The sequence below is a fragment of the Haplochromis burtoni genome, unplaced genomic scaffold, assembly GCF_018398535.1.
Source record: "Haplochromis burtoni strain Fernald_Lab_line unplaced genomic scaffold, NCSU_Asbu1 Contig_1826, whole genome shotgun sequence".
Taxonomy (NCBI): domain Eukaryota; kingdom Metazoa; phylum Chordata; class Actinopteri; order Cichliformes; family Cichlidae; genus Haplochromis; species Haplochromis burtoni.
The window spans coordinates 1,965-10,755 of record NW_024584187.1 but is presented as its reverse complement, the minus strand read 5'-3'; positions in this window follow the sequence as shown (position 1 = coordinate 10,755).

The following is an 8,791-nucleotide window of genomic DNA, read 5'->3' as shown; positions in this document are numbered from 1 at the left end:
AAGGTTCGAAAAGCAGAAGTAAAGACTGTGAAAGATGGAAATGAAAAAGTGTTTTTGAGACCCATCGCTGATATGGTTTTGCTTTTATCAAGTGATAAATAAGTGTTTGAAATAGCCCTAAACTGTTCAAAATGTTTATTAGAGAAGTTTGTTCTAGTGGCACAATTATATTGTACCAGGCGGGGAGTGTTCTGCCTTTTGTAACTTAAATCGGATATTATAGTTGTAAGCTGCCCTAGAGCTCCCTCTAGTGGCTACTTTGGGTTCGGTTACTTTGGGAAAGGAAAAAATGAGAACGTGAAGAAGAAATAAAAGATGGCGGAAAGTGATACCGTAATGTTATCGTTCTAAGCTGATACGGACCTTAAAATGTTGTTGCCTTGGACAAGATATGTCTGTAAGTATGAGTGTCGATAAAATAATTATTATCTTTTGTTTTGTGTAAAAATGGTACGATAATTTGTACATTTGAAAGTTTTATCTTGTTAGCTTGCAGTAAGAGTGTAACAAGCTAGTTTACAATGTTAGTTAGCTAATACAGTATTTTGTACTTTCAGTTTTACGATGGTCAAAGAGAAGGCAATGGTCAGAGGCCATTCTTCAATAAATCAGCGCAAAAAGGAAAATAAGTCTGGTTATTGGAGCATCGTTATCTCGCTGTCTAGCTGGTGAAACTAAGAGACTCAGGGCGAGGACAGCATAGTTTCACTGGTAAAAATAAATAATTGAAATGGGTATATTTGTTTTTTGTTAAGTTGCCTAATAATTATGCACAGTAATAGTCACCTGCACACACAGATATCCCCCTAAAATAGCTAAAACTAAAAACAAACTAAAAACTACTTCCAAAAACATTCAGCTTTGATATTAATGAGTTTTTTGGGTTCATTGAGAACATGGTTGTTGTTCAATAATAAAATTATTCCTCAAAAATACAACTTGCCTAATAATTCTGCACTCCCTGTATGTATTTTAATTATGTTCATTTGACATCAGCTGTAGAAATTAAAGCCCTACTGTTGAACAACAAGTGGGTCATTTTTACAGAGTCTTCAAGTAAAACAGAACGGTACAATTAAGAAAGATCTTTCTTTATCAGCTCAGTTAATAGTTTTGCAGCAGTGTTCTGGATCAGGGAGCTTTTAGAATGATCTGACAATGACTTACAGTAGTCCAGCCTAGAATTAGAAATTCTCAAACTAAAATATGTTTCTAGTTTTAGCAATATTGCACAGTGAGTGGAGTCAGTGCTGCATTTATGTTTCATATCTACATTGAAGGACATATCCTGGTCAAAGAGTCCTTGCAGTGACACCATGTTTCAAAGGTTTTACAGGGCCAAGTACAAAAACATCAGTTTTATCTGAATTTAGAAGCACCAAATTAGAGGTCACCCAGATCTTTATATCTTTAGTTAAACTGCATGGATTTCTTTGTGTCTGTGTGTTATTGGGCCTCACTCATAGATAGAGCTGGGTATCATCTTCCTTGCAATGAAAATATATGCTATATCTTCTGAAAATGCTGCCTTAGAGAAGCATGTATAATGTAAATCAAAATGGTCCTACCACAGAACCCTGTGGAACATCATAATTAAATTTACTGTGTGAAAAAGACAGCTTTGTATGGCTTGTATGAAACAGATATGATTCACATCACTGCAGTGCATTTCAACCTGTCCCAACATTATTGCAATGTGTTGCAGCCATCAAATTCAAAATGGGGGAATAATTTAGTTAAAAAAATGTGTTTGTCATTTTAAAGATTTTATATATTTTCTGTGCGCTATTGTAAAAGAAATGTGGTTTTATTAAATTTACAAAACATTGTATTATTGCTTTTATTTATATTTTACACAACATTCAACTTTTTATGCATTAATTTTATTTGAACATCTTAGTTTTTGTTCTGGTAAGATGCAATTTGGAAAATTGGCTCAACATGAGTTCATTGATACAGTCACATACAAACACAGCATACATGAAACAACCAAAGCTACTTTCAGCATTCGTCCACCATCTCTTGCTGTGTTGACCTTAATGTTTTCCAAAGGGGAGTGATGCATGTGTATATATTGTGTGTGTGTTGTCTGTGTATGTGTGTGCGTATGTGTGTGTGTGTGTGTGTGTGTGTGTGTGTGTGTGTGTGTACTTGTTTTCATGACATCTTAGGACAATTAGAACACATGCAATAGTGCTTACAGCATGAAACATTTTCAAAAATCTTTCAATGATGTAATGAATAAACAATTTATTCCCACATTCATTAGTATAAAGAGAATAATCCACCGTCAGGCTGCACAAGCTACCCCAACTATCTGCAAAACAAAATAAATAAATAAATGCCTTTCAAACCCAATAACCAATAATCTATATTATATCATAATTTGCTGGTTTACAGAAGCTGTAATTTGAAAAGAAGATCTGCTTTTATAAAGTAGTTTAGACAAACCCTTGTAGCAAAGCCTTAAAGGCAGATATACAAAATGTGACTCAGTTAAACAAACACTGTATACCAACACACAACCAACTTCTAAATACATGTCTGCCATTTTTCATTTTCCCTTTATTCACCAGACAAACAAACTACAGATGTCTATAAAAAATAACTTTGAGAGACTAGGAGACACCACTCTATGATTTTAATATCAACAAATTTTCGAAAAGATCGATGCATGACAGCAACATCTGTCATCCACATCTGCTTAAAGGGCATAGCACATTGCAATTAACACATGCCAGATGCACAATACAACCAGCAGTATCTTTGCAGTTGAACCAGTTTAGCTGTTTAAATCTCTTATTAGCTGTTTGCCTGGGCTGTGGACATCTAATATGGTCACATGACAGCCTGCTTATTTCCTCCATCAGTCTGGTATCGAATTATTTCTGCGAGTGTTAACATGGTGGCTGTTTCCATTACCTTGTCAAGATGTTTTGACAGGTGCTTGCTTCCCAGCTCTGGTGTAGAATGCACTGACATTACGTGGGATTTGTAGAGGGTGTGTTATTTCTCCAGAGGCACTCACTATGTTTTCTCTACAGAAAACAAAAGCTCAGTGGATGAATGTCTGTCGACATGAACAATACCTCCTGATACGTACTCGGCACAATCTGCCGATTCAGGGACTGGACCATAACCTTGCAAGAGAGAGATAATGGATGTATGTGTTTATGTACAGAAGTAGTACAGAAAGAGGGCAGAAGAAGGAAAACTAAGTGAGGCAAAATACAGCGGCTTTTGTTTTTAATCTTTAGTCACCTCTGCTTGAAAAGTAGCCTGGAAAGCTATAATGCGGCACATAATACTAAAGTTCCAAACATTTTTAGTGGGGTTTCTTTTTTTTCCTTTTAGAAAGAAAGAATATTTGATTTCCAAATGCTGTCATTCGGATGCGTAGTGAGGGAATAGCCTACTGCTGCTCTCAGAGTAACAAAAGCTTTTTTCTTCTCTTTTTTTTTTACCAAAGAGGAAAGTATTTGAAAGTTTTTAACCACACCAAACTCAGTTTTGCTAGGCTAAGATTTCCCTTTTCGGGCCCTGGTGGATTGGAGAAAAAAAGTTATACTTCAGACACATAAAATGATTTTGACTGAACTACGCAAGTTTAGAGAAGGCTTCCTGTAGAAATACTGTTGAGGTGAGGATAATCACTCTGCAAATTCTGTCTATCAAATCCGTTAGTAGCTAATGTGCATTATAGCCTACTTACCACCCATACATCGTATTTGATCTGCAAATGTAACTGCAAATGTACCCAAATGAAAATTTTATTTCTGTAGAATTCTAGACTAAAATGTGTGTAAGAGAATGAGGATGTTTTCTCACCTACAGTGTGTTTACTCTGATCCATGGTTTGGTTTCTTTTGACACAAAAAATAATCCTATCAAACTCCAAGAGAACCATAATGCATCACTACAAACCAAGAATATTCCATCCCCTTATTGGCCAGATGTGTCTGGGTAAACACAGAATGAAGGTGTTGTGTTCTGGAGAACAATGAGAGTTTACATTCATTTCACAGCTAGTTGCTAGCCTGTACAGAACCTTGCACATCTATAGCACCTTGCCACATCCCGGAATACAAAGCATACATGGCTACAGGAAGTTCTTTAGCTGAAACAAGGTTGGATCATGTTCACAGCATAAACTACCTGCACTCGAGTTCATTTGGAATTGCACCTCCTCCAAGGCATCTCAGGGCAGCTGTTTTGGTCCACACCTAATTGTAATTGTTGTGTTCACATGTGCATAAATGAGCTGTGAAAACAAACTCGAGTTTGATTTAAACAGAGTTTAATTCACCACAGGGGTGAAAACACTAATGAGTTGCGCCAGCACAAACTGGGTCTTGGCAATAAAGAAGTATTGTCAGTATTTAGAAAGATATCGCAGATTGCAATAAGGGGTGGGAACTTGTGACTGAACATGTTGTATATGCTGGGAGTTCATTTGAACAAAATGTAGGAAGGAGGAGAAATATTTAAATCAACTGCACAAAATGATTGACTGCAACACGCAATTTACTGCTAATCGCCCTCCCAAAAACACGTCTTATTTTTTGTGTTGATATCAAAGTGAACTGAATGCATCCTGTAACTAACTGTTTAGAAAGCAGAACTTTTGTAATTGGAGATAAAGTATCTGAATTTCAGGAGCGGGGCCACGCCTCCAAACACACTCCTTCAGCTGTTTGTTCTTATTTTCGTGCCCCACCCTCCCTCACCTTTTCAATTCTTTCACTTCTTCACTTCTGATTAGTGCATGGGGATCTGACAGGCCGCCAGTCCCCTTCGAGGCCTTCCCCAAACAGAGCTCAAGTCATGTTAAAGCCATTCACCTTTATCTACTAAAATGCTGTCAAACCTAAAATGAGGATGTGGGCCCAGTGGAATGAAATTCCCTGTAAAACTAACCACACCTATGATGCTATTTGGGGACTGGGCTCACATGCTATTTTGCCATTTTTAGTAAATTAGACCTTTGATTTAAGCGGTAGCATCCTCCAATTCCTGAAACTACCTATCCCTACCCCTGTTACATAGTTGCCAGTGACCTGGTGAATGTTAAGAACTTATAAAATCATGAAGGTTGCTAACAGAAGGATTCTGTAACTTAACCAACAGAATGATCACATCAATTGTTTTTCTGACCATTGAAAAAGACCAATGGAACCACTTCTGAAAAGAAACATTTTCACTCGTGCTATTTTGACAAAATCCATAAGAAGTGTTAGAAGGTGGGTCAGGCAGTAGTAAGTATTAGTAGCGAGTGGCACATGCATCGCATTGAGCAGGAGACCGGAGTTTAAGTATGGTAACGACTGAAAAACGCACTGTCATTGTGAAAGAAGGAATTCATGTTTCACGTGGCTGCTGGCAGGTAGCATAACAGCTGCCTGCCAGACGAGTTGGATTTTTGTATGGCCATATGCTCTAAGTCTGCAAGGAGACAAATATTAAAGTACTTTTGAACCATGTAAGTTTTGTATGTAAAACGTAAAATATTCAGTCATGCATTTTAACATTCACCACAAGCTTCTATGTCCATTGCTTTAAAAAAATACAATTCTTTTTGATACACCATGTGTTTTTACTACAGAGATCAACTCTTCACTTATAGGATCCCTCCAAATCCCTCCCTCAAGAATTGTGACGGGCTGCCAGAGTCAAGCAGGAGTCTGGCACACAAACACCATCAAAAAATATCCTACTGGGTCTAACTGCCACCACCTGTAACAACACCTGAAGGACAGGAAAACCTGAGGTTTGATAATTGACACTTTTGGCCATTTGAAGTCCCAGAGGAAGGACCACCTGGGAGGATGATCATGGTCAGTTTGATGACAGTGAAGCTGATGACATTTTAGAGAAAACAATGAATGAAAAACTCTTTCACTGGCATGAAAGCTGTGAGGTTTATATACCTGTCATCTCTTAAAGAGATTTCCACCATAAAGTGACAATGTACAAACTGGTGTCTAAAAATTGACCTGGATGCAGTTTGTTGACCTCAGACTATTGACACTGATCCTGCCTGAACCTTTTTTCCTCCCTACGTCCTACTGATCTGAGAAAAACAGATTCCCTTTTCACTGGTTAGCACCCTTTTTTGAGCGCTGACAGCACAATCCAGCAACCACAGACGCATTTTACACTACTTGCTGAAAATGTGATGGGCAAAGCCCAGAGTCAGTCCTCCAGGGTGATTGCTTCTGGCACAGGGCCCAATGTCTTAGTTTTTTTTTGTCAATGTCAACATGGAGCTTTGAGTGTTCCTCTTCAGAACTTTATAGCTTCTAAAAAGGATTTGGTTGTGTAACAGCTATTTCAGACAGGTTGTTGTTTGAACTCTCTTACACCTTCCTCACAGAGTAAGTCATAGTGAGTTACATCAGCTTCCTCCAGTTGGCCAAGTTCTTACGTTCTTGAGCAGAAGAATAGTTTCTTGAGAGTGAAACTTCCACCCTAGATGGAGTCTGCTGGCCACTCTGTTCTCTCAGATGCTCCTGAGACAATGTGGTTAAGGGCCTGACTCCAGCATGTGAGCCACCACCCTGCTCCCTTACTGGACACCAGATGCATCCATAATGATCCTTCGTTTGCTGGTCTTTACAACAGCTAACCTTTAACCAACTAGCCAGTCACCTGGCTTCTAAGTGATCCAGCCCTGGACATTTCTATAGAAGTCAAGTTTCAGAAAGTTCTCCAAATGAAAGCCAGGCTCTCAAACATGTAGGTAATCTGACCACTGAAGCTGCTATGCTTTCACAGCAGACATCCTGCTTATCCTTTAGTCTTATTTAACACTGTTCCTGTTTGGTCTATTAGAAAGTTCACCATTAACACAAGAGTTTTTTCCCATCCTCCTGATGGATTTCTCCTCCAGGTCATCTTAAATTAGTTCTGTCATGTACCTCTGTATACCTCAGCATTCCCGCCTCTCGATCCAGCATCTTGAAAGGAAAAATACCAGAATGAGGAGAAGCGTAATATTCCCATGAAAGTGTGAATTTGTAGATAGCCGCCCTTCCCTGTGTCTGGTTCTGCTGGAGATGTCTTCTAGTTAAAAGATAGTTTTTCCCTTCACACTGTTGCCAAGTGCTTGCTCACAAGGGGGTCATCTGATTGTTTTCAATCTGAGGGTTCTCTCTGTATTATAGTAGGAGGTTTACCTTACAATATAAATCACCTTGAGGCAACTGTTGTTATGACATAAATAAAACTGAAGAAAATTAAATGGAACTAAAATAGGCTGAGCAGTTAAAGACCACGGTTTCTTATACGTCTACTGTATGTGCATCAAAGATTTGAAGTACAGTCTAAATATGAGCACACAAAAATTCAGGCACAGGCAGAAAACAGCAGTAAGCACACTTGAAGCTCTCGGGAGATAAATATAATCAAGTAGGATATAAATGTGATCCATTTTTATAATGCGTCTATGAGATGAAGCATGGAGGAAAAAGAGACATATTATTAGGTCACTGTGGAATCCGTTCTTGTACTGTAGACTCAGCAAAACAGCTGAATTCCACTCATCACTAACCAGAGAGAGAGACACTGGAATCCAATTTCATGAAAGCAAGTACACTCTGGGTTTACAAGTACCACCCCAGTCCATTACTGAATCTCGATGTTTATAGCAGAGAGCATCTTATTGGCACCATAAAACACCATCACTGTCACATTGATCCAGTTTTATCCACTGGCTGACTGGTCTGGGCACCAGCAGCCACTATCACTCAGACATGAGGCACTTCAGAGAGGTTGTCACAGCCCCAGAAAAGATGTGTTGAGATGGTTTCATCTCCACTTGCCAAGCCAACAGACTGCAGCTTTTGGCAGCAGATGTTCAGAGAATTCTCTTTTTCTTTTATTTATTTATCTGTTGAAGGTTAACTGATAATTTATGCTCTTTTTAACATCACACAAACACAAATCAGAACCTCATTTTCATGTCTACTAATGGGATTTATCCTACTTTTTCTGACTTCTAACTGCTATTTTTTATGTTAAAGCAGCATTTAAAGTTTTACTGCATGATCATGCCCACTGCTCACCACCAGGACCTCAGAGGACTGATATAATGGCTCCTGAGGTCAGGTCAGAAGGCAGTAAGTACATAAAAACCTGACTTGGGGTCATAGCCTGGAGAAAATCCTTCATTGAGCCACCTCAAGGAGATGTAAAAATTTGTGTAATTCAGAAAAGTAGCTATCATTTAAACAGTCTCATTCAGAACTCTGTCATGCTCTTTCTTTGGATAGAGAATATCACTTTTTTCTCTACTCTCCGGGGTCTTTACGAAATACAAGTTATGTAATTTTAGTGTCATTACAGAGTAACTTCAACTGCCAAAATCACAAGGGGGCGCATGGTGCAGAGGTTTTGTCAGACCACATATGTCTGTGAAGGTTCTCAGTCATCCAGGTCATCGTAGTCAAAGGAGCTTGCAAAGAAAAGCGTCTGGACTTCTTTAAGTTACTTGAAGACGTTTCACCTCTCATCCGAGAAGCTTCTTCAGTTCTAAGGTCAAATGGTGGAGAGTCCCAGATATAAACCTAGTGGGAGTACCCCCCACAGAGGGACAAAAGGACCCCCTGATGATCCTCTAATCGCCTGAGCCAAGGTGTGAAACTGGGTGTGGGTCCCAATCAGCCAGAGTTTCGGGTGTGTTCATTGTGAAACCTGGCCCCACCTTATCATGCGAATTCCTGAGGTCAGATGGCCCAGGATGTGAGTGGGCGTTAAGGCGTCTGGGAAGGGATCTCAAAACTGGATTATAGAT